Below are 26,007 nucleotides of genomic sequence, written 5' to 3'. Positions count from 1 at the left end.
AAAAAAAAAAACAAAGAAAAGAAAATGGCCCGTATTTTTTTTATTCGACCTTGCTATCATAACTGAACAAATCACTTTATCCCTTTTCTCGGGTCTCCCAAAGTAGGGTAAGGATCCTGACCTAACTGGTATCAGATGAAGGAGTCAATGAGGCATGATTAATGAACAGCTGAGAAATCATGGCCTAAAAGTAAGGTCACTCAGCCCTCGGCCGCCACGAAGCCAAGATAAGGGAAGAAGCCAACTGCTGGCCTCCTTGTTGCCCAACTGCTGTGCCCACCACCTGTGTGGCTGTCCCTGGCACTGACCTGACGGGGGCTTTGGTGGCTACAGTCCCCTGATAGTTTTATCGCTGGCGTTTTGGAACCTGGTAAAAGAACAACAAAAGCTGAAGCAAGCCATAGCTTCTCAGGGTGGACTTCATTATGTTCCATCTCAGAGTTTTCTTGACTTTCAAACCAAGCCTGCGGTGCTAAGGCAAAGTCCTTCCTGGAGCCTGTCGCCAAGGACTCCCCTGACCATGCAGGGCCAGCGGTGCCAACCCACTTCCGTTCCAGTTCCGGTTGTGGAGGACTCTCCTGTCACTGGGATTATTGGATTTGCCACAAACCCACTGCTGCCAGGGTCATTTGGCTTCCACTCCTGGATCTAGTCTGTCTAACTGGGAAGAAAATGACTGGAGGCAGCTGAGGGCTTTTGCTTTCCAAAATCTCCGATCTGAGAGGACAGTTTCCCAACTGTCCCCAAAACGGAACCATTTGAATTACTGTAAGGTTGTTTTGTTTGTTTGTTTGTTTGTTTATAAAAGCATGCTTCGAAAGATTTGGACTAACCTAATGACAACTGGTGACATTTTAATGACGTTTAGAGGTGGCGGGGATGCCACTGTGTTCAGGGTTGCCGATGGGAAAACTGGGCTGAAACAAGGAAGACTCGCGCCAACTCAACTATTCAGCTTCTGAACTCTGGGCCTCCCTGGCTCTGAACGGCCAGGAGCCAAGGTAGAGGCACAGGACGGCGGCTTAAGAGGAAGTATCGGCCAGCTGTAGCCTTCTGTTCTGGGGCTGAACCTTTCAAGCCAGTCAGTGGGGCGCACCATGTGGGGAGGGGGCTGGGCAGTTCTATTGAGCCCCTTTGTGTGCTGTCCCCAGCACCACACAACCAAAGAGGGAAGAGGGAGTGAGCAGGCATTCCACAGCTCCGGGAGGAGACTTTCAAAAATGGTCGTCTCCAGGGAAACAATAAATTTAGATACTTAATCCCCACATACTCCAATGTAGCCCTCTAAAGACACTGTTCTTGGAATGAAGTAGCTGCGTGTCCACCCCAGTCACTGGTGATTGTGTTGAGCTATATATTTCGGGTGCGCTCAACTCTGTGCAAATATACAGGGGCTCTCTAGACGCAATACGAAATGAAGGGGGGTGACAGTTTTCAACTTCCTCCCGTCTGTGTCTTAAAAATACTGAGATTTTTTTACGGCGGCTTTTAAAAAAGATACTAACTAAAGATTGCATTTATTTCCTCCAGTGCAACACTGACCAACAGTTAAATCAGGACATCACTTTTGATTTACATGTTTTCTTGGTTGTAATTCACAAGCCAGGGGTAGAATTTTAAAATAACCGACGCCAGCCATTTGCCACCTACTTCTATTTCGGTGCCTATTTCTTTCAAACTCTTCCAAAACTTAAAAACATACTTAGTATTATCTTGCTACCTACGAATGAACAACTGAATATACGGAATGGACACATATTATATTAAAAAGATTGAGTGGTGGTCACGCTTTACCCGATAAAGCTACTTCCGGGGCTTTCACTTTTCAAAGCAATCATATATAGTATTTACATTCATTGTCTATGTGTTGCCGCTGCGGGGAAGTGTTTGGAAAATTCCAGCTGATTAAAACCTCGGAGGAGGAGAAGCTGCATTTCAGGGTAGTTAACACAGATAGCTGCTCAGCCCGCAGGGGCTCTGGATGCTTATCAGCTGCCCTTCACCTTTATCTGTCTTCCCCACAGAGGTTTACCAGTCCACTAGCACCCTGGGGACATCAGGAAGGTAAACACCTCCTTTCGGGAAGGTGCTCAAAGTCAACTCAGAATCCCCTGACTTCCCAAAAGACCCTTACTGTTCGTAAAGTATTTTCATTAAAAGTAAATTAAAAAACCAAGATTAAACGACTTCTTGCCTTGTCAGGGCAAAACAGGCAAATGTGAACACTGGTTTCGAACCCACTGATCTTTTTACTAATGCCTCAAATGACAGTACTTTAATGGCTGCCCGTGAGAAGACAGGACAGTCCTGGAAGGATTTGTCCTACAATGTGCGCTGAAAGAGAGCAGGGTTTAAGAAAGAGCCAGGGCCCACTGGTGTAGCTTCTCCACTGCTCCAGCTTAGATGCTGGAGCACAGGGGGGGAGGGGGGGGCAGGGACACACTCAGCCCAGCGGTACTGTCTGAACCCCTGACTGAAGTAGAATTCACTAACTCACCTGTGCTGAACAGACCTGACAACAAGAAGGCACACTCACCAGACAGAATTAAAAAGAACCGTAAAAACAGCGTAGCTCACGGTAAGAGAACCATAAAAACAGTAAAGCTCACACCGTGATAGGAAGCCTGAAGGTTGGGCACTGGAGCCAGCCAGACTCCGTATTTTCTCAGAAGTCAGTATATAGATCTGTTGGCCTTAATAAAAAAAGTCTCTTCACTCTCATGGGGCAATAAGTGTACAGAGTGGTGAGGGGCGCAGAGGTCTGTCACGTCCCTCCCACCCTCTACAGCTTGTATTATTTTGCAGGCTTATCTGCCAATCGGAGAAGTCGGTTTCCCCATAAAGCCCCGTGTCTCTTTAGTTTATCTTCTGCACACTGTCCCTTCGGTGGCGATCAACCAGGGAGAAATAACAGACTTAAACGGAACTTACCTCACAGAAGAGCGAGCTCAGCCACCTCCATTGTCCTCAGTTTCTCTGGATACTTCAGTCCGGTGCGACACACAGCCAAGCTGGCCCACCAGCGGGGCTTGGCGGCTGGAGCAGGTGGCAGCCTCCCGAGAGGAGAGCCGGAGCTAAGTCACAGGTGTCTGACACCCGGGCACCTCAGCTTCTGGAACCTGCGCCGTCCTGATTAGCTAAGCACAAAGGCAGTTCGAATTACTGCCCTCTCCCCAGCCAATCGCCTGCCGGCCTGGCTGACAGGAGCAGGCCCCCTGATGTCAGGGACTCCCACTGGCTGGCCAGGACCCACAGACGGTTTCTACCGTGGCGGAGGGCAGTCGGCTCCAAGCACCCTGGCGCTGTTGTCAGAGGTAGGAGCTCTCTCTACCCGACCCGCCAAAGGCGTCGCCCTAGGGTCCTCCGACTCTCAAACACAATTGTGTGTGCAGCGAGGGCAATGCCAAGCAAAAGGCGCGGGGGCGTGTGTGTGTGTGTGTGTGTGTGTGTGTGTGTGTGTTTATCTTGCCTCACTTGCCTGGTTCTAGACACTCAGGCCCCTACGCAGCTGCTGGAACTCAATTCTTAGATAGCTATGTTTCTTACCAGCAAGACTTTCTTACAGAAACTGGTAGACAGGGAGACACAATCACAAAGAAAGATCTTTTTACAGTCACCGTTCTGAACGATGAAGTCCAATGTTGTGGGGAAAAAAATCACTTCAGACGTGAAAATACATAAAACCCCTGGAAGAATGAAAGAGACAGCATACTGCAGTTTCAGCTCCAGCAGAGGGGCGTGGCAGCCCACCTGTGGGCAGAGCTGTTCCCGGCTCCCTAAACTGCAGCCAGCTGAAGGCTTTGTACTGGAGTCGGAGCCCCTGAAACAGCAACCCTTTGCAGTTGTATGGCTGGGCAGCCCTTGATTCAAGTATGGTATTTGCCCCAGACTGGAGGGGTCAGTTTAGCAGTAACCATAGACACAAAGAAAGAGAGAACAGCACACACAGAAAATGGGGGTCTAAGTGTGTCTGAGTTTGTGGGTGTGTAAATGGAGACTTATCTGTCTGGGATGCCGTGGCGTGTGTGAGTGGGAAGCGTGAAATTCACAGACAGTCTGCGAACTTCCTTGAAAAAGAATGGGATTAGGATTTGCAGAGTATTTCTTAGGTAAGGAAAAAATTAAGGAGCATGCACACAGATAGATTACTCCCAGCACACCCCACAAAGGACCATTCAGACACCGAGGAAGTCTAACGTGTCTCCAAAATGGCAGTGTGCTTCAAAGAAGAGAAGAAACTCATTTAAAGACTTTCTCTGCAGAGGTGGTCTCTCCAGAAAGCTCCACCTGACTTCCAGGGCTATTTTTAGCTCTTAATGCGAAATGCAAGGATTGAGATACACGATGGTTACAAAAAGAGGCAACCAGGTAATGCTGATAAAAATCTTATCAGAGGGCTGGAGAAATGGCTCAGTGGTTAAGAGCACTGACTGCTCTTCCAGAGGTCCTGAGTTCAATTCCCAGCAACCACATGGTGGCTCACAGCCATCTATGATGAGACCCGGCGCCCCCTTCTGGCCTGCGGGCACACATGGAAGAAATGCTGTACACATAATAAATAAATAAATCTTAAAAAAAAATCTTATCAGAAAGAGAACTCCTGGTAGATTTTGCATTATAGATACAATCTTATTTGAAAACAGTCTTCTGGAGTGGGGGACTGGTAGCCTAATGATACAATACTTGTTTAGCATGAGTGAGAAAGACTCTGAGTTGGGGTCCCAGCAAACACACACACACACACACACACACACACACACACACACACCCTTTTCTTTTAGAAAGGCAAAACTTCCAAGTGGTGGTGGCACACACCTTTAATCCCAGCAGCACTGGGGAGGCAGAGGCAGGTGGATCTCTGAGTTCGAGGCCAGCTTGGTCTCCAGAGCAAGTTCCAGGATAGCCGAGGATACATAAAGAAACCCTGTCTTAACACCCCTTCCCCCCAGCAAAAAGTCAAAACTGTCTTGTTTTCCTCTCTCTCTATTAGAGCCTCCCCAAAGGCCACGCACCCCTGAGTCACATCCCCTTCCTATGCCCGGCCTGCCAGAGTTCAAGATCTTGAATGTGTTCAATTTAACAACATCCTGCTGCCGCCAAGACCTCATCTCCAACTCCAGGGTACAGAATGACAAATGCTGGGGTCTGACATTTGTCTGTCTCCAGCCACCTTCTAGTGTGGGAATGGCATTTTCTCAAACAACAATCTTCACAAGGGGAGAAGAGGATCTCTGCAGGGGTCAACTCCCAACTCCTTTTCATATCAACAGCATCCCCTGGTAGTCTAGCATCCCCTGGCAGTCCCGCATCCCCTGGCAGTCCCACATCCCCTGGCAGTCCCGCATCCCCTGGCAGTCCCACATCCCCTGGCAGTCCCGCATCCCCTGGTAGTCCCGCATTCCCTGGCAGTCCCACATCCCCCAGCAGTCTGCTCTGTCTGGCCTAAGCTCACTTGAAATCTTTTCAAGTTCTTTCCGACAATACCCTCAACAGGTTTTTGGTTCCAGGAAACGTATATACAGCTCATGTCTTCGTGGATGCTCTGTCTTAGTAAAAGAAATCTCGGTGAGTTTCTAGGGAAGTTGAAACAGGCTTGAAAAACCTCTCTAAATTATGTTGAAGCTCACAAATCATGAGCCGAGTAAGCGAACCATTGTGGCACCTACAATGAGTTGATGCTAATGCTTGAGGTGTGGCTACATGGTTGAGTGTTTGCTTAGCATGTGTGAAATTCTGGGCTAAGTCTCCAGTGGGGGTTGGGGGGGGTGCCTAGTCACAGAATGAGATTGTAGCGTGTGACCTCTGACGATTTGGGTCCACTACAAAAGTGATAGCAATTGCATGTGGTTAAACCTGTAGCTTTCCACCATTGCAACGACGCCTACAGTGATGATGTCACATTCTCAAATCTTCATTAAAATGCTGTGACTATTAGTCCAACCTTACAGATGAGAGGCTGGGTAACCTGTCAATCATTCTACAGCATGCAATGGAACAGGAGGGAACAGGAAGCTCTAGCCTTTGGGAGATGATCCCAAGGCCCACACTTCAGTCACCACCCTCAAGGATGGAGGTTTTGACATTCACTAGTGAATATCAAACTTCAGTTTCTTTTCCTCTGAAATGGACACCTATCTGATTTGGGAACTGAAGCCGATAACATCAGTAATCCACTCAGCATAGTGCCTGGCCTGTGGGAAGAGCTCGGGGGTTCCCTGAGAGAAACGGTTCCTCTCCCCACTTTCACCACAACCTGAAGTGAGGCAGCAGAGTGTATCTCTTCACTCAGTAGTCAGGTAGTTGTAGCTCACAGGCAGAAGGACAAGAGGCCCAGGGTCCTCCTGTCTGGCAACTATGCTGCGGATACAGTCTGTGTGTCCCCCAGGGCCTGTGTGTTCGCTGCTGTCTTCAGAGTGAAGGTCCTGGCGGTGGTGGAGCCTTGAGAAAGACTCTAACGGTCTGCAGCAATGGACTGAGTCACTGGGAACAAGAAGCAGTCACTTGAACAAGTCACCTACTGTGTCACACTATGCCTCCTTTTTGGAGGGTCCTGGTCCAGGACGTCACCATGTACCCCCCCCCCCCCCCCCCCCGTGGTGGTGAAGATGGACTTAAAGACAATATACTTGATGAGATTTTGACACAATAGGATGTTTTTACCTTTCCTTTTCTCTAAAACCTAGCAGCCCCTCGATTCCTGCAGGTCCTGTTTTCCTCTTCCAAACAAGCGCAAGGACGGGAGGGTTTCATGTCACCCTGCTGCTGAGCTGCAGCCCGTGACAACAGCCTCAGACGGGGATTTTGCTTAGTGGTTTGCACACGTCCCTGCAGGGTGCTTGTTTGGGATTAGAGATGAATTTCCGTGCTGGGAAAGCGGCACAAAGCACGAGATTAGTTTCTTTCTACTCGCTGGCTGTCCTTAACACTGTCCCCTTTCTGGGGGAGTTGGGGGACAGAGAAATTTTGTAGTAAGGTCGATCTGGATGCCCGTTTGAGTCCTCCTTACCGAATATTCATGACATATTCTCAAAGCTCCAAACAGTCCCTCCGTAGGTTTTGGAAAATGAGAAGTTTGTCCTTAATACTCTCGGGAGGAATGTAAGGAATTTTATGAATGGAGGAGGCAGAAAGAGCCTCTTGGCATCTGACTTGAGTTTCTTCTCCTGGAGCACTCGCCCACTTCCAACATGCTGTGCCTGGGACACACGTACCTGTGCATGCTGTATGGTCTCTCTGTTGCCTCTCTCAGGACAAGCATGCTTGTTTGCTTGTTTTTTTGTTTTTTAAATCATGGTTGAGTCCCAAGAACATATAATAATGACTGCCACAAATTAGATGCTTATTCAGTAGATTAAACTTTATAAAATCATGGAAAAGGTTCAGAAAAAAATGGTACTTTTCATATCTCACTTATAGAATTCACAGTGCATTGTGTGTGTGCTTGTATGCATGTGTATGTATGTGCATGCATATATGTTGTACATGTGGATGCTCATACATGTGCATGTGTATGCATGTAGAGACAAGAAGTCTATGTCCAGAATCTTCTGTGATTCTCCTCTACCTTCCTCTTTTTAAAATCATTTATCTCATTGAACCCGATGAGTTCCCAAGATCTTACCCATCTCTGTCCCCATTCCCCCGCACTGGGATCAAAGATAAGTAGGTTTTACATAGCTACTAAATGCATCATGCTTTAGTGACAGGGCCTTTACCAACTCAGCCACCTCCCAAGCTCCTAACATCTTTGGAAGACAGAAAGAATCATGTAGAATGGGTCACAGTCGTGAGGGTGGCAACGGACACAGGGATGACAATGTGCAGCTGAGAAACAGCTTCAGGACAAAACCGTGGCAGCTTTCAGAATCAGTGTAGTGCGGCATCATGAATGCCCACCTGCAGGCTCCAGGCTGAAAGGGACCTGAGCAGTGAGTTGACAGGAACCAGATGAGCTTACTTTGCCTCTCCCAGCCCATTTTCCTTTAATATCATAGGACACTGGGCTTGTTGGAGAACTCCAGAGCGTCTCAAGAAGTCAGATTTTCCAGGCTGCTCTGCGGGAGCGAACTCTTTGGCTAATAAGCCAGTGCACCTTTGCACTTGGGTGAGCATTTTCTTATGTCAATCTGAAGGCGCCTCAGCACTAACAGGGTTGATGAGATAATGTACAGATGCTGAGGAAGGCCAAAGTACCACTCCTTCCCATCTAATAATTACAGGACACACACTACTGATAGCACAGGAATCAAAAGGCCTACTTCTCACTGCTGACGTAAGTCATCACAGTCTGGTGACTATTTAATTTCATTTTGCTTCAGGGCTCCTGACCCAGAGCAACCAAGTCTTCCCTATTCTTCACTCTCTGTTCATAGTCTGCAATTCTTAGGAAAACCAAGGAACTTTCCGCACAAGAATGTTAGTGACCAGAAGGTGGCAAGCAAAGGCATTGGATTGCTATCCCCTTGAAGTCCCGACATCCCAGATGAGAAAGTCAGGTTGCAGTTAGTGCTAAGAATTGGGGTAAAGGGAATACACTGAGGTTCACACTTACTGCTACGGAATAAAGGCTGTGAAAAACAGCATCACAGAATAAGACTACAACATCACTAAAACAAACAAGGTGTAAAAACAGTAGAACACCTTAGTCCTTCTGACATGTGTTCTTGGTTATTCACAGGGAACTAAACAATCAAAAAGAAACAAAGATAAAATAATAGTTAAAGTGCCAGTGGGAATTCCAGGATATACTCAAGAGTCTGAAAAGACCAAATCAGTGAGTGATAGGAGAAGGAGAATCTTTTTCCAACAGTGGCGAATACATTTTTAAAAGAATGGTAACCATCCCATTCTTGCTGTCTCCAAGACCTACACCTCACCGCAAAATACAGACACCTCCTCCTAGTGAAAGGATGGATGCATAACCCCCAGGCAAATGGACCTAGTGAACAAGCAGGTGTCACTGTTCTCAGATCTGACAAAATAGACTCCAAACCAAAATGAGGGAGAGGAGACATAGAGTTGCTTCATATTGGGTCAGAGAACAATCAGAGGATACTACAATTCTAAACACATAAACCCTGTAAGGAGGTGAAAACAACTTCATAAAACAAATACTATTAGGTGTCATCACATATTGACCCTAGCACATAGTAGTGTGTGACTTCATACCCCACTCTCACAAGCAGGTCTTCCTGACAAAAAGCAGAGAAAAATATGAGTTCTATGATATGTCAGATCAAATAGACTTAACAGAAATCCACAGAACATTCTATCTGGACACTGCGGAATACACATTTTTTCTCAGCATCCCTTGGAATCTTCTTTAAAATAGATTACATATTAATGGATTAGTATATAAAGCAATTTTTGGCAAATTGATTTGATTCGTTATTTTCTATTTGATCACAATGGAATAAGCCTACCAATCAGCAGCAAGAGAGATCCTAGAAAGTACACAAATTCCCGGAGTTTAGCCAGCACACTAGTGAATGATGAAGGGCTCCTTGAAAATTTAAGAAAATAAAGTTCAAAACTCCTAGGATCAAAACCTATGGGATATAATAAAAACAACCCTAAGAGGAGAGTTTGTAGTCTAAATGCCTACATTAGGACATCTGAGAAGCTGCAAATAAATGACCTAATAATACATCTTAAAGCCCCATAAGAAGAAAAACAAACCAAATCCCAAATCAGCAAATGGAAAGAAATCATTTAAATCAGGGAAGAAATTAATGTAATGCAAATGACAATAACTTCATAGCGCTGGAAGGTGTCATGCCTGCCAGTCTTACCGAACTGTGAATCCTGGCCGACAATAACAACCAGCCTGCCAAGATGTGCTGACTGGTGCATTAGTGGTACAAACATCATGGGCCTAGCCAACCACTTTCCTGGCTGCATTTAAGGCCCACTCCACAAGATGAAACCCATACCTGGCTCTATTATTGGGCTACAAATCTATGGCTGGGCAGGTCACAGGCCCTAGAGGAGAACCTATTACTATCATGCTGCTAAATGGACATAGTATTAAACTCACAATTACTTATTGTGATATAATAGTATGGATCTTGGTCTATTGATACAAATTTAAGGTCGATTTTGTTACATTGTATATATATATATATATATATATTTCTGCTCTTGTTTAAGGTATTATGTTTGTACAGCTCATTTAAAAATACAATGTATAATTAAAAATTATAGATTAATAGTCATTCATAATAGTCAAACTTTGTAGTCATATTAGTTAGATTTTCTAGATATACAGAGATATATTTAAATTAGATAGATAATCTTCAACACTTCAAAGACCTACAGAATTCTTAAAATGTTTTAAGAACTTGGATTTTTCTCAACAGTGAGACATGTCTACTTTGGATGGCACCAATCTACTTCATAGAATTTAGTGGGCATTGCAGAAACTTGTAGAATTTGCCTTCAATGTGACAAGGCTAGCCATTTGGGCCAGAAACTGCTCTTGCCTGGATTGCTTGGATGGTATACTATATGACCTGGACATGCAGGACCCATAGAAAAGTGAATGCTGAACTTTCCAAAAGAAGGGATGGTCCTTCAGGGTTCTTGCTTCACAGAGGAAATTGCCAGACATTCTGCAGGACAGAGAAGAAAGCAACTGACAAACTTTGCCAGTACAAGGCAGAGCAGATCTTCAAATTTCCTGCTTCACTGAAAAGTCTGCCAGATACTATGGGCCTGTAGGCTGAAGAAGGATTCCCCAGTGTTACAAAAGAACTTTGGGTGACTGTCCAGGCAGTGAGATGTCTCTGTCAATTCTAGAGTTTTGGAAGTTGCTTGCATTGCACTTCCTGTTTACTTAGGTAATATATCATTCTGGGGCGTTTGATGGAGTTGAAGACTAGATAGTTATAGTTTTCCTTAGTTATGATAAAAGTAAATTAAATATGAAACTTTAGACTCACAAAGAAATATTATAACAGTAATTTTTGCTTTATACCTGTTTTGTTATATGTAATTTTACTATACTTTTAAAGTTAAAACCTCCCATTTTGTTTAGAGGGAAAGGGAGATGATGTGGGATTCCCCTCTGTATACTGTGAATATGTTTTATTAACACTGGTTAATGAATAAAATTGTTTTGGTCAATGACTAAGCAGAGCAAAGCCAGGCAGGAAATCCAAACCAAAATGAGAGAAAGTAGGCGGGGTCAAAGAGATGCCATGTAGCTGCCAAAGGAGTAGGACAGGCCAGAACCTTGCCACTGGTAAACCACAGCCTCGTGGTGACACACAGATTAATAAAAATGGGTTAATTTAAGGTGTAAGAGTTAGTTATAAATACGCCTAAGCTATTGGTCAAGCAATGTTGTAATTATTATAGTTTCTGTGTGATTATTCAGGTCTGGGCAGCCAGGAAACTAAAGTACAGTCTCTGTTTACAGAGTTGCCATGGATGCTGGGCAATGGTGGTGTATGCCTTTAATCTCAAGTCCTCAGAAGGCAGAGATAGGAGGATTTCTGTGAGTTTGAAGCCAGCCTGATCTACAGAGTGAGTTCCATGACAGCCAGGATTAGGACTACACCTAGAAACCCTGTCTCAAAACACTAAAACCAAACAAACCCATAATAATAATTGCCATGGTTATGGTATCTCTTCATAGCAAAAGAAATGCTAACTAAAGCAAATGGTTTGTACAGAAGAATAGATTAAATTTAGGGGAAAAAATCCACATTTTCCTGTACATCTAGCTTGTTCTGTATGCTAGTTAGCTTTCCATTGCTGTGACAAAATCTCCGAGCAAATCGTGTGCACAGACATGATCTCAACAGGATCCCCTACAGTGGGAAGGGGAAGGAGAGAGAAGAAGAGTTTTAGGGCAACAGTGAGGCCAGTGGTCACAGGACGATACAGAGAAGAGCTGCTTATCTGTGGCATCCAGGAAGTAGAGAGAGCCATAAAGGGGCCAGGACAAGATATGATCTTCAAAGGCACACCCCAGTGACCTACTTCCTTAAGCTAGATCTCACTTCCTAGTGGCATTTTCAGCGATGAGTTTTTAATGGAAAACAGGATGGATACCCAATCACCTATCAACAGTGCCATCAGCTGGGACTAAGCCTCCAACACATGAGCCTTTTGGGGGACACTTCATTGGGGTACACATCATGCAATGAGGGTGCAGATGTATTTTCATACACACACACACACACACACACACACACAGATTCTCTATTTATTTGAGATTCAAACAGTATTTTTATTTGCCAAATCTGACAGCCTCACTTGTGATCTACAAGTCCATGATTACACGGGATGGCCGGTCCTCCTTTCAGGTCCCTCTTCCTCCTGCTGTTGACCCCAGCCCCAAATCTTTTTTTTTTTTAAATATTTATTTATTATGTATACAATATTCTGTCTGTGTGTATGCCTGCAGGCCAGAAGAGGGCACCAGACCCCATTACAGATGGTTGTGAGCCACCATGTGGTTGCTGGGAATTGAACTCAGGACCTTTGGAAGAGCAGGCAATGCTCTTAACCTCTGAGCCATCTCACCAGCCCCCCCCCAGCCCCAAATCTTAATCATGCTACAGTCTCATCATTGTGCTCGATGAGGACAATGACTAGAGCTAAACCCAGCCTTTGTTGGATTTTTTTGGCTTGTGCTAATATTCCAGTAAGTTTGGGTGGCAGAGGGAATGGAGTTCAGGATAGTCCTTCCTTGCGACAGTCCACAGAGGTGCAAAGTCACACGCTGACACTGAGCTTAGAGAGCCGGGCCCAGGACATGCCCAATCACTGATTCCCAAAACGTTCAAGATTCATGTTGACGCTCCCGGGAATCATCACAGCAGCTTTTTAAATTATTTCCAGAATTTTGAGATGAGCCCTTTCACCTCCACTATCAGGATGTATGAGACCACTTTATTCTTCCATGGCCTACCTCCACTGCCATGAAGGCTGCAGCTGACAGCTCTGCCAGCGGTCCTGGGAAGTCTGAGTCACACAGCAAGGTCTCCAAACACTGCCAACACCCAGGCTGACCCTGTCAGAGCCAGCCTTTGAAGTGGTTGCTTCCATGACAGGACCCACTTACCCACACACAGATAATGGGATATACCTTTCTGTACACAGATAACACCAACCAATTTGTCACTGAAATTATACTACGGCACTTATTTCTTTATGGAGAAATATTGATCACCCTCAAAACTGCATTTAAAAATACAGATAGGGCTAGCTAGGAATGCAGGCACAAGGCCCTGGGTTCAATCCCCAGCATCGCTTAAAATGAGGATGTAGCACATCACTGTAGTCCTGGCACTGGGTGGTAAGGGCGGGCGATCTAAAGGTTAAGTTCATTCTTGCCTACATATTGAGTCGGAGTTGAACCTGGACTACTTGAAATCCTTCTCTCACAAGTGTGTGTGTGTGTGTGTGTGTGTGTGTGTGTGTGTGTGTGCAGGCTATTGTTTATTATCCCCACTTTAAGTTAGTATAAGATTATACTGCTTTCAAGAGATTTTTACTATTTTTTACCCTGTTCGTTCAGGGAAGAGCAAGAAATGAGACAGAAAGGTTTGGGGTACGACAGAAGAAAGCAATAGCTCTGAAGGAACACTTTGGAGTAGGAAAGACTTAGAGGAGGCAACAGAAGCAAAGTGAAGAAGCCAAGAACTTGGGGAACAGGGAGTGACAGTCTATAAAGACAAACACCTCTGCCTTCAGAAGCAGGGCTAGGCCTGAGGGAGTGAGGCCTTCAGAAGCAGGGCTAGGCCTGAGGGAGTGAGGCCTTCAGAAGCAGGGCTAGGCCTGAGGGAGTGAGGCCTTCAGAAGTAGGGCTAGGCCTGAGGGAGTGAGGCCTTCAGAAGCCTGAGGAAGTGTAGCCTTCTAGGGACAAGGGGAAAGAAATGATAAAATCTCACTGGAAGTCTTCAATATTCTCTTATGATACAATGACTACACCAATATTGAGATACTAAAGCGCTATCTAAAATTTCCAAAACACTTTTTAAAATTTCCAGAACCAACTGTGATGGGAATCAGGCTGTAGGATTTTGCTCAGCTTTATTCGAGGAGGAAGTATGGGAGAAAATGATGCGCCCAGTATCTCAGTGAACCACAGCGCCCCGCCCTTCTCCCTTCTGCTAGGCCTTCCTCCATCTTTGTTTTTATTGGCCTGCAGACCTGTTCCCATTAAACAGGCAGGACTAGATAGCAAGGCTAATTTACTTGAGGCGATGCAAATCAATCCGCCCGGGAAACAAAGGTCCAGTCTGTGCTGTTTTCAGAGGAAAACAAAGGAAAGTGAGTGTGTGGGTCAGTTGGAGCCTGGAGTTGGTTCAAGCTTGTGCAAGCACAGAAAACCTGCCCACAGACAGGTGGAGCAACTTGGGCTTTGTGTCTAAGCTAAGTTAAAAATATGTTTTCACTGGTCTCCTGAGACTAGTGTGGAAGCTCATTTTGTTTTGTTATTTGAGTTTTCATTATTTTTTTTTTATTTAACACGGGGTCTCACAATGTAATGCTGGCTAGTCTGGAACCCAGTATATAAACCAGGTTGGCTTTGAACTCACAGAGACCCACTTGCCTCTGCCTCTGGAGGGCTCTACTACATCCACCTCAAGACTCTTAGTTTTAAGTGCTTATTTGAACTATGTATTGAGAATGTCTGGCTAATACATTAATCAAGACTGATTTCTGTAAGCAATATTATAAGTTTGATCCAAAATAATTTACTTCTTCAGGAAGAATTTCGAATCTTATGAACGTGAGTGTGTGGAGGTCCGATCCAGCCACTTTAAGTATATTCCATGTCAGGGGCCTCTACTCTTTTATCCCCACTTGTTGAAATTTAGAATGTTAATCTCAAAACTTTTTCTAATACAACCTCTGTCATCTAAATATTTAAGGGCTAGGGAGGGAGAGATGCAAATTATTAGATAAAAAGAAAAAACCTCGCTGGAGAGATGGCTCGGTGCTTAAGAGCACCCACTGCCCTTCCAGATGACCTGGTTTCAGTCCCCAGAGCAGGCCAGGCAGCTAACACACACCTGTAACGCCAGCTCCAGGCTTCCGATACCCTCTTCTAGCCTCTTGTGGCCTTGCACGCCTGCACACGCACACACACATACACACACACACGAATAAACTTAATTTCTTTTTTCAAAAAAGAAAAGATCGATTTTTATTCTTTCCAGGCTCTTCTGAAAATATCATAGCTGAGATAAGTAGGACCTTTCTGGGCATTTTATATTGACAGGTTCCTAACTAGAGTTACCGCTAGATGATGTCCTATACGCCTACAAGCTTGCAAGAGGAGACACATAAGATAGATTACACAAACAAAGTGAAAACCCTTGGCTCTTAAATTCCTGAACACGAGCTCATTTTTAACTCGAGGCATCTCATGGACTGATTTAGAGGTTCTGACCTCTGCCCCAACGGGGCGACAGTGATGGAGGGGAGCTGGAGCATATGGCAGAGGTTGAAAGAGCCCCGAATCCAAATACCACTGCCAGGGAAGAGCTGCTGCCCAGGGATCACGGCCCTCCACCCCACGGTGGAGTTGAGCAAGAATTCCCACAGCCTCCTGTGGGTCCTCATGCCTCATCAAGTGAGCCCTGTGGTGGTGGAGGCCACAGAAGTAAATCTGTGTAAATACAGCGTAAACAGGAGGCCATTCCTGCTCAGTGACCTGCACCAGAGAGGTCTAATTTTAGAAACTTCTGCAGCCCGCCGTGCCCTTGGAAAGAGGGCCAGCAACAAACACTTGGAATTTCAAGGAAAAACAAAGCGACACCCAAATAAAACCCAAAGCGTTTGGGTTGTGTTCTCAAACGGTGACGAATAGCTCCAGGAAAGTGAAGAGTGCTCCCCGGCCCCTGACCAAAACTCAGTTTTTGAATTTTGAACTCTCCTTGCACAGCAGGGGCTGGAAGAATCATCACACTACTTTCTGAAAATAAGTCTGGGTCACGCATGCAGACACTGATCCATGCTTTGCGTCTTCTGTGGGCCACGAAGAGGACAGAGCCCGCAACCCTGCAGGCTGCAGGCCTTACACCCTTTGGCAAGTCTGTTAAATACAGTTGTTTTGGGCAATTACAGTTCAGTAGGTGAGGCACTTGCCACAAGCCTAGGGACCTGAGGGAGGTCACCAGAATGAATGCCAAGATGGAAAGAGAGAAGTGACTCCACAAAACGATCCTTGGAGCGCTACACTGTGCCTTGGCGCATGCGCCCCCACCCTCCTTCATACACACACGACAGTGGCGATGATAAACGGGCTTCCTGCCAGAGTCTCGTTTCCAGCGGGTACCAGAGCTGGACTATATGAAATTATAACTGATGTCTTTGGAAAGAGGACATTCTAGATAGTTATTTTTTTTACTACAATATTTTTTGCTAATTCTTTGGGAGTATTTAGCCTTCCCCCCCCCCCCACCATGACGATAATAGACTGAACCTCTGGTCTGGAAGCGAGCCGCTCCGTTAAATGTTTTCCTTATAAGATTTGCCGTGGTCATGGTTTCTCTTCACAGCAATAGAAACGCTAACCCTAAGACAGTCACTAATTTGTGCCACTGTATTGAACCCATGTGCATATTTTACCAGGCCAGTCATAATCGGAGCTCACAGCTACATAAAACTGAGGTCACCTCCCCCTACCCCCAACCCCCACAGTCTGTACAGTACCTTATGGTGCTATGAAAGGTTAACACTCACTTTAAAAAAAAAAAAAGTTTTAGTGTGGTCTAGAGGGATGGCTCAGTGGTTAATAGCCCTGGTTGTTCTTCCCAGTATCCCCATAGCAGCGCACAACTGTCTCTAACTCCAGTCCCAGGGGAACTGGCACCCTCTTTTGACCTTTGAGGGCACTGGACACTGGATGTAGTGCACACACGTGCGTGCAGGCAAAGAAAGAATTCACCGATGTAAAATATGAAATAATTTTTAAAAATTTTAAAAGGGCTGGACATGGTAGCACATGCCTCTAGTTCCAGCCTTTGGGAGGCAGAGGCAGGTAGATCTCTATGAGTTCAAGACCATCCTGGTCTACATATTGAGTTCCAGGACAGCCAGGGATACACAGTGAAACCCTGTCACAAAAAAAAATGTGCGTGTGTATGTGGTATACATATGTGTTTGTGTGTATGTATGCAACTGTTTGCATGCACACACACATATGGGGGGGGGTCCAGATCAGAGCAAAGTCTCAGGTACCTGCCCTAGATTAGTGTTTACCTTTATTTTTTGAGACAGGTTCTCTTAATAAATCTAAGGTTCTTAAATTTGGGTAGGCTGACTGGCCAGCGAGCTTTGAGGGGTCACCTGACTCTGTCCCTCTCCGTGGGCCTCATCTTTTTATGTGGGTTCTAGGGACCTGAACTTGGGTCCCCATGCCTGCAAAGCACGCATTTTACTGGCTGAGCCAAGTCCGCAGTCCACAGCTGACTGTGATGCACTCTTGTCTAAGTCCACACACAAGGAGACACAGCTTCAAGAAAAGACAGGAAAATAGGAGAGACGTGAGCGAAAGAATCACCATCACATAAAACACACCCAAAAGCTGGTGACACCCTTTTATCAGTATAACTTGGCCAAAGGCACCTCCCAACCTCCCCCCCCCCCCCAGGAAAGAGGGAGGTGGTCCAACTTGGAGCTGGCATGCCTAACCACTAAGTACACACTGTTATTGGATACACATCTATGTTCATTTCACAAGTATCTGGTGAGCATGGATCACAGCCAGCAAACATTCCAAGCACAGAGGAGGGCACACTGGGCAAAATCTCGGTCATTTATGAGTTTGTATCCTAATGAGAAGAAAAGAATATCTAACTCACTCTGGCAAGGAAGGAGTGAAGGAGAAGTGACAAGACCAAGAGTTGAGGAGGGTAAGGAACACGGGGATGCGGCTGTAACTCGACTGGCTGTGCATGGAAGGCTAAGGCTGTGGAAACACCTGAAGGACATCGGAACTAGTCGATTGAAGGTTAAGTTGGATTAAGCGGCACACAGTAGTGACATGGAACTGCTTTATTTGTTCCTATTGGTGCCCCTCAAACGCCACGTAGTTTTTTTTTTTTTTTTTTTTTTTGGTTTTTCGAGACAGGGTTTCTCTGTGGCTTTGGAGCCTGTCCTGGAACTAGCTCTGTAGACCAGGCTGGTCTCGAACTCACAGAGATCCGCCTGCCTCTGCCTCCCGAGTGCTGGGATTAAAGGCGTGCGCCACCATCGCCAGACTCGCCATGTAGTTTTATGCCTCGTCACCACGGCAACTGCAGTGAACAGACATGATTTTCTCCCCTGCTCCAGTCTTCTGGACAAGGTGGGCTCAGAGCAACGGCGTGTGCTAATGAACGTGGGGACAGGTGCTGGGGACAAGGACCACCACAAGCGCTGCCCACTCAGAGTTTCCCTGCTGGCGTTCATTTATCACAAATAACATCATTTACCTTTGAAAACTGAAAAACAATAGCTGGAAGCGATATCTACTCAGGAAGCTGAGGCAGAAAGATTGCTTGAATCCAGCCCCTTGGGTCTAGCCTGGGCAATGGAGTAAGACCCTACCTCTTTTCAAAAGGTGGGGTTCTGAGGATGTAGATTAGATGGTAGAGTGCTTGCCTAGCATGCATGAAGCTCCGGGCCAGACCCTTAGCACTGCCTAAAAACTCACTAAAGCTTGGTAGCTCATGCCTGTAATCTCAGCACTTGACTGGGAAATCCGCTCAAGGCCACCCTCAGGTACAGAGTGAGTTCCAGGCCAGCCCAAGCTACAGGAGACCATATCCTCCCCACCCCCCATAAAAGAGTTAAGTTTTTACATAATGATCCATAACTCCACTTAACAGTCATAAAAAACAAAGCTCACAGACGTACAAGCAAACGCAGGAGCTGCTTTTGGAGGAAGCTTCCCAGGCAGCTTCTCCAGGTCCGAGACAGCCCAGAGCCACTAGCAAGAGGATCCTGGAACACTGCTCTCTGTCCCTCCACACACAGGCTCCACTCTCCGCACCTTCCTGATTCTCAGGCCCCTGCCCTCCCTCTGTGCCCCACATCTTTCTCCCGAGTCTACTTTCTGGCTCTTCACTGTTTCTCATTACTGCTTCAACCTATGGCTGAGAACCGTGGTTCTCAGACACCACTGAGCACGTATCTTTATTATTATTATTATTTAATTGAAGCGTCTGTCATTTAGATGCTTTTGAATTTTCCAGGGAAGTATCATTGATACACCGGTATGGGTGAAATTAGTCTCCCTGGGAGCTGGAGGCAGGCATTAGCATTGCTGTTTCTCAATCTCCAGGCAATCCTAACATGCAGCTAAGTATAAGAAGTAGGTTTAGGTTGCTTTGATCCCACCCCAATATCTGGCTTCCATTCCCGTTGGCATCACCAGATTGACTGGTGCTAGCTAATGTATCCAAACTTAGAACTGGGAGAAAGGATGAGGTCATAACTTCTGTGTGAGCTCAGAACTCAAGCCTCATGTTCAAAAGGCTCGCACAGATATTCGGGTGTCATTCTTTAGGGGCCAGACACTGAGTGGCAACTCCAATTTGGAATACATTTGTCTGAAGTAAAGCCATGCTATCCCAGGAATGGAATCAGGTCCTGTATCATTGAGCCTCCTCCTCTGGGGACCAATCAGGCATTCCTTTGTGTGTGGCTAGCATTCAGTGAGCACATGCAACCCACCGGATAAAAATAGCAGCTATCATTATATGCTTCGGGGGAGGGGAAGTCCCTTTACTCATTACAGCAAGGGAATCTTATTGCATACCTCCCAGGAAACCCGATAACGTGTTACATGAACTTTCCACGGCAAGGAGCAACTGGTTAGGAAACCAAATCCGAGACTTCTACGCAGTGGCGCTGAAGCCTAGAACTCCAGGGAAGCCAAAGCTGCTCTGAGCAAGGTCCCAGCAGGATTGAAATACCTCCTCAAAGCATACAGTGCACATTCCCATGATGCCAGGCCTCTTGGAAATGCGCCTGAGGGTCGAAGGTCGCTGCAGCTGCCTCCTCCTCTCAATCTCCTCTCAATCGCAGGCTCAAGTGGGAAGAAACGAGGAGGGGCAGAATTGCCACAATTCTCAGTTCTCCTGACTTCTCCTGAGAAGTCTAACGTGGGCACTTAAAATGGGGTGCAAGCTGTGCTACAGCTTGGGACTTGAGCTCACATCCCAGCCCCTTGCCCAAATTAAGATTTTCAGAGAGCACACGCTCTTGTGGTAGGAGGGCAGAGGAGACACACGATCACCAGAGAGGCGTGTGCGAGGAAGAGGAATCACACAGCAGCTGAGAAGCTCTCAGCAGAAGTCATGAGGCCTTGTCTCCAGCACAGTCCTGGAGGGCTAGTATGGATACACCCTCTTTATGATTTCCGGTCCTCAAGTTGGACAGGAGCCTGATAAGTAGCCCAGGCTGACCTTGATCCTCTTTGCCTTTTATACTTTATTGTTTTTAATTGAGCTATATACTTTCCCCCACTTCCCTTCCTTCTTGCCCCTAACTTCTGATGCTCCTTCCACCTCCCAAGTGCAATGTGGGACACAGGCATGTGCTACCAAACCCAGTTTTGAACTGCAGGTTGAACCTGGGGTTTCATGCGTGGTAGGCAAGCCCATCTGAGCCACATCTGAGTCCAAGACAGCCTTCCCCTTTCCTATACGTCTATGGGGGATTTACCCTCCCCGCATCGTGAGAGGTGAGGTAGCAATCAGAATTTCCATGAAGCAGAAGTATCTCTCATTTAGCATCTGTGAGCAGGTGAGATGGGAGAGGCCATAGCTGTGCCCATAAAAGAGTACTTGAGCTTCCAGAAGACCTTTTTAGTGCTGTAGAGATGGCTCAGTGGCAAAGAGCAATTGTTGCTCTTGCAGAGGACCCGGGTTCGGTTCCTAGCACCCGCAGGGTAACGCACAGCCATCTGTAGCTCCAATTCCAGGAGATTTGATCATCTTTTCTGGCTTCTGTGGATACTAGACATGCACATGGCACACAGAGACACATGCAGGCAAAACACTCTCACACATAAAATAAACATAAATCTTAAAAAACAGCCGGGCAGTGGTGGCGCACGCCTTTAATCCCAGCACTCGGGAGGCAGAGGCAGGCGGATCTCTGTGAGTTCGAGACCAGCCTGGTCTACAGAGCTAGTTCCAGGACAGGCTCCAAGGCTACAGAGAAACCCTGTCTTGAAAAACCAAAAAAAAAAAGAAAAAAAAAACCAAATAAATCTTAAAAAATGAGAACACTTTGAAGCTACCTACACAACAAATTCTGTCATCTTTTCAATTTGTCCTCAGCTCCTACTGCCTGCTCACTTGGTAGTTTACCCTCGATACCTTATTTCACCAAAGACATCATTCTGCATGGTCCAAAGGTCATGTCTTCAGATTGCCCTGCCTGTATGGGGGCAACCTGCTCCATTCATCCCTCTGATGAATCCTAGGAACCAAAGAGCCCCAGAAGGAGCTAGAGCACTTGCCTAGTGAGTCCTTCCCTTTTTGGAGCTCAATTTCCATCACAAGCTGGGATGTATTGTGACCCAGAGTTCCTCCCAACTCAAGTTCTCCAGAGTAGGTGGTCTTTCTGTCAAAACCCCCATCCCCAAACAGGCTCTTCACAAGTAAGAACCCTCTTACCACAATGGGTTATACCCTTTCATATCTGCCATGTTTTATTTATTGGCACTAAACCATATAGTCTAAAAATATTTTTATTGAGCTGAAACTCTATAACAGAAGGTTCTCATGGAACACTGTGAAATCTTATTACAATGAAAGGTTTTCATATGCTTGACTTTATCTCATAGCACCAGGACAGAAGATGCTATTCCTGCATCCCTACATTGTCTCATAGCACCCCAGGGCAGAAGACGTTATTACTGCGTTCCCTCCATAGCAAGGAGAAATGTGCAGAGATTGGGTTGTCTCCACAGCACCATGGCCAGAATCCAGCAGTGTTGAGACTGGAAGCCATCTCTGAAGTCACCTTCACACTGTCACCAATTTCACACCAGACACCTGGTACCTCCTTGCCGTGTCTTCTGGCTTGCAGACCTCCATCTATGACACGAGGTTGTGAATCTCAGCTCCAGATGGTCTTGCTTTTCCTAGGCGGCGGTGGTGCACAATCTATACTCCAGGACTCAGGAGGCAGAGGCAGGCGAATCTATGAGTTCAAAGCCAGCCTGGTCTACATAACATAGTGAATTCTAGGGCAGCTGGGGCTCTGTCTCAAAAAACAAAAACAACAGCAAAAAGGTAGCTTTATTTCAATTTCTTTTAAAATTTTTGATGAACTCTGATTGCAAATTGCTTTAAAGCAGGTGTTTTGATAAAGCTTTGGATCTGAACTGTCACCAAAAGTTGTCAGAAGGCTGGGTCCCCATGCTAGGTCCCCTCAGGAGAGGTGTTTGAGAAGTGACTTAGCTGGTCTCACACATGAGAAGGCTGCCCTTTGGGCTATATTTTGCTCACTCTTTCTTTTGAGTTCCCTCTCTCCCTTTCCTCACTGCCATCGGATAAGTATGCTCACCCCACCATTCCTTCTCTTGCCTGATGTTGGGGTGTGGATCAAATGACAGACTGAAACTCTAAAACCACGAGTCCAAATAACCCTTCCGGCCTTTAGGGCAGCTTTCCCGGGCATTCTGCCACAGCAATGAGACACTAACACACTGCTCATCAGAGCAAGTGACTGTGAGCAGACAGGGGCATGGAGTTAGGTAGGCAGGGGAGGATGCGGGAGGGTTATAGTCTAAGAAATTATTTTCTCCCATAGACTATAGCCATGAGTTGGCCAAGAAAGAGGTTTGCCCAACCCCCCCTTTTGTTAATAATTAATAGAGTTAATTTCATACCATTAAGCTGGCCTTCAACAGCATAACACTTATTACAAGACACTGATTTCAACAAGATCATTGACTTGCAAATCTCGGACAAGTTGAGATTTCAAAACTCAGCCTAGAAATAAAAGGTGGAAGGGATCTAACTCTTGGAGGCAGCAGATGTGGGAGCCAGTCATTCCAAGCCAATAATGTCATCCCACTCTTTAGACGGAGAACTGAGTCCCTAACCCTCAGAAATGTGGGCTGGTCCCTCCAGGGGCGTGTGGGCCCCAGGGCAGCAGTGACTTCAGTTTCAATTTTATGAGGGAGGAGGGAGCAGCTGCTGGAGCAACAGAGGTTTTATTTCAGTGGAGTGTCCCGAGGGAGCTTGGGAAATTCAAGGTCAGAAGGAAATCTCTTCCTTTAAAATTCTGTCCTGATGCATTGAAAGTCAGGGTTTGGTCTCCCCTGGTTTTGTTTTTTTTGGTTGCTTTTTCGGTAGCACAAATTTTTCAGCTACCAGCACGTGGTTCAGGGGCCATCTTTGGGTACAGCACGTGGTTCGGGGTAAGTCCCCACACATCTTTGGATGCCTTTGGCCTGGAATTTGCTCAGTAGACCTGGCTGTCCTTGAACTCTGTCTTAGCTCCTGCTTGCCAAGTGCTAGGATTAAAGGGGCGTGCCATCATGCCAGGCCACACGCCTGCATGTTCTGCCTGCATAGGCTAGAACTCACAAGACTGAGATGGTCAGTGGAGTCTCACTATACCAGGCAAATCACACAGCTAGAGCACATACGTAGGCCCACACTTGCTGCTCTTACTTAGCCGTTCCATTTCTCTCTTGTCTCTCTTCTCCCAGTGAAATACATGGTCTTCTAACCTCTGCTCATTCATAAACACACACACACACATGCACACGCACACACATAGAGAGAGAATAGTATCATTTGTTTGTTTTTCAAGACAGGGGTTCTCTGTGTATCCCCCACTATCCTAGAACTCCATCTGTAGACCAGGCTGGCCTCGAACTCACAGATATTCACCTGCCTCTGCTTCCTGACTACTGGGATTAAAGGCATGTGCCACCATCACCCAGCTTGAGAGAGAGAGAATCTTTATAATGCATTATCAACTCAGAATCAAAGCATCTACCAAATTTGAAGAGAGACGATGGAGAGGAGGTCTTAGAAAAAGATTTCAAACTGGCTTGGAGACCATGCTTACAATTCCAGGGTGACGCCCTCTTGTGGCCTTTGGATATATGAGTACCCCCCCACACACACATTGCACACATGCACGCGCACACACACCCATCCATCTATCCATACAAATACAAATAAGAAAAATAAATCTTTTGGTGGGTTGTTTTAAAAAATATTTGTTATTATTGTTTTTATTATTATTACTGGTTTTTTGAAACAGTATCTCTCTTTGTGGTCCTGGCTGTCCTGGAACTTGCTTTGGAGACCAGGCCAGCTGAAAACTCACAGAGATCTACCTGCCTCTGCTCGCAGAGAGCTGGGCTCAGAGGCGTGCGTCACCACACTTAGCCAACCTTATTTATCTTATGCGTATGGATTTTTGCTGCAGGTATATCTGTGCCTCATGCACATGCCCTGGTGTCTGAGGAGGCCAGAAGAGGGTGTCGGACTCCCTGGGACTAGAATTACAGACAGTTATGACCTGTAGGTGGGTGCTGAGACACCAACCCAGGTTCTCTGGAAGAGCAGCCAGTGCTCTTAACCACTGAGCCACCTCTCTCTTCTCTCTCTCTCTCTCTCTCTCTCTCTCTCTCTCTCTCTCTCTCTCTCTCTCTCACACACACACACACACACCTGCATAATACACAGTCCAGTTAAACCTGAAGACATTTCCCTGCGTCTTCCGATTTCCTTCTGAAGGCCCCCTGATCTCAGACAAGTATTTTACACATATCTGCCAAATGAAGTGTGTGTTGACCTCAGAGGATTTGGGTGTTAGCTCTCCCTGTGTGTCTTACCCTAATTAACACTCTTTGTCTGGGCTTTGGGTCTGTGCATTCCATACAGGTTCCCCCAGCTGGAGATGTTTACTCTGCTCTTGGAAGGCCTTTTCTTATTTTATCATAACATCTCCAAGCTCCACCAGCAGCTGTGGGCCTTCCTTCCACGTGCGACCTACACAGCACCACATTCTCCGTCCTGGCAGCCTCCACACTGCCCTTTAGCGCCCCAGAAAGGCTAAGCTCCGCCCTCTTCATGGGTCAGCAGGAATGCCAAGATCTCTGACCCGCAGCTGGGGACTTTGCGTGTCTCTGGTCATTGTAGCCTTTTAAGAAGCCTGTTTTCAGTCACCCCAAAACTCACATAAACACCATTACTCTTGGCATTTTTATGTGAACAACCCACAGGTGTTACCCTTACCTACCCAAAATAACTTCAAAAGAGGCAGGTAGAGGGGCCAACAGGTACATAAATTCTGACTATCCAAGTTATTCTCCCTCCATAGGCAGCCATCATCAGTTAGGTTTTCAGAAAACTTATTATTGGTAGTAGTAGTAGTACTGAGATCACTTATGAAAGCAAGCAAGCTAATAAATGAAATATCATGAATCACTTTGTTAAAATGGAAAGGAATGAACATCTCAGGCTGTGGCCAGGACATAGAAGCCAGATTTCAGGATATGAAGCCTGCAGAGTCCAGCACAGGGGCTCGTAGCGGATCCTGAGGTGTGGAAAAGAAACGCCCTTCCATGTCTCCTGCAGTCTGTCTGTGGGAAAAGGGAGGTGGGCTGCTTTCCCTCAAACGCTGAGAGTTGGTGCTAACCACGGCACAAAATGGATGACCTGGGATGCATTCAACGGCACCGAGACAAAACGTTTCCCACACCAGTGAGAGACTGCCGGTAACCTTATCGATTTCATTAACATATCTAAAGAAAGAATGTGTCAGTCAGAAAGGGGATTTGGGGGTGAGGGACTGAGGATGAAGAGGAGGGCTTTGGCAGTGGGATTCCCTGGTGTCCAGAGGGGGAGAGTCCTGACGTGGCAGGCAGAGCATCTGGCCTTCAGAGCAGCCACATCCTCAGGCCCACTCTCCATTCCCAGGCAGAGGTCACCCGCTGGCTTCCCCTTCAGTATTCCTGCAGGGAGGAATCATACTGATTCATGGTCCATTTAGAGGTGTCCGGTTCAAAATGAATTAGCA

General features: G+C 46.3%; 1 protein-coding gene across 4 annotated transcripts in view; it reads right to left on the bottom strand.

Annotated features, from left to right (window-relative positions):
* Nucleotides 1–26,007, bottom strand: part of Shroom3 (shroom family member 3) — a 266,607-nt gene that overhangs the window by 135,982 nt on the left and 104,618 nt on the right. The window contains exon 1 of one of the 4 annotated variants that reach the window (XM_050149702.1): nucleotides 2,932–3,137. The exons of 2 other annotated variants lie outside the window; for them this stretch is intronic. The gene's annotated coding sequence lies outside the window, so the exon portion shown is untranslated. Of the gene's footprint in view, nucleotides 1–2,931; nucleotides 3,138–26,007 lie in introns of those variants that run through there. One more of the 4 variants, XM_050149700.1, reaches the window with a different exon arrangement.

The sequence above is a fragment of the Alexandromys fortis genome, unplaced genomic scaffold (genome assembly GCF_014885135.2).
Source record: "Alexandromys fortis isolate MF-2015 unplaced genomic scaffold, M_Fortis_MF-2015_v1.1 scaffold_0, whole genome shotgun sequence".
Taxonomy (NCBI): Eukaryota; Metazoa; Chordata; class Mammalia; order Rodentia; family Cricetidae; genus Alexandromys; species Alexandromys fortis.
Note: the sequence above shows the minus strand (reverse complement) of the source record. Positions and strands in the feature narration are given on the sequence as shown.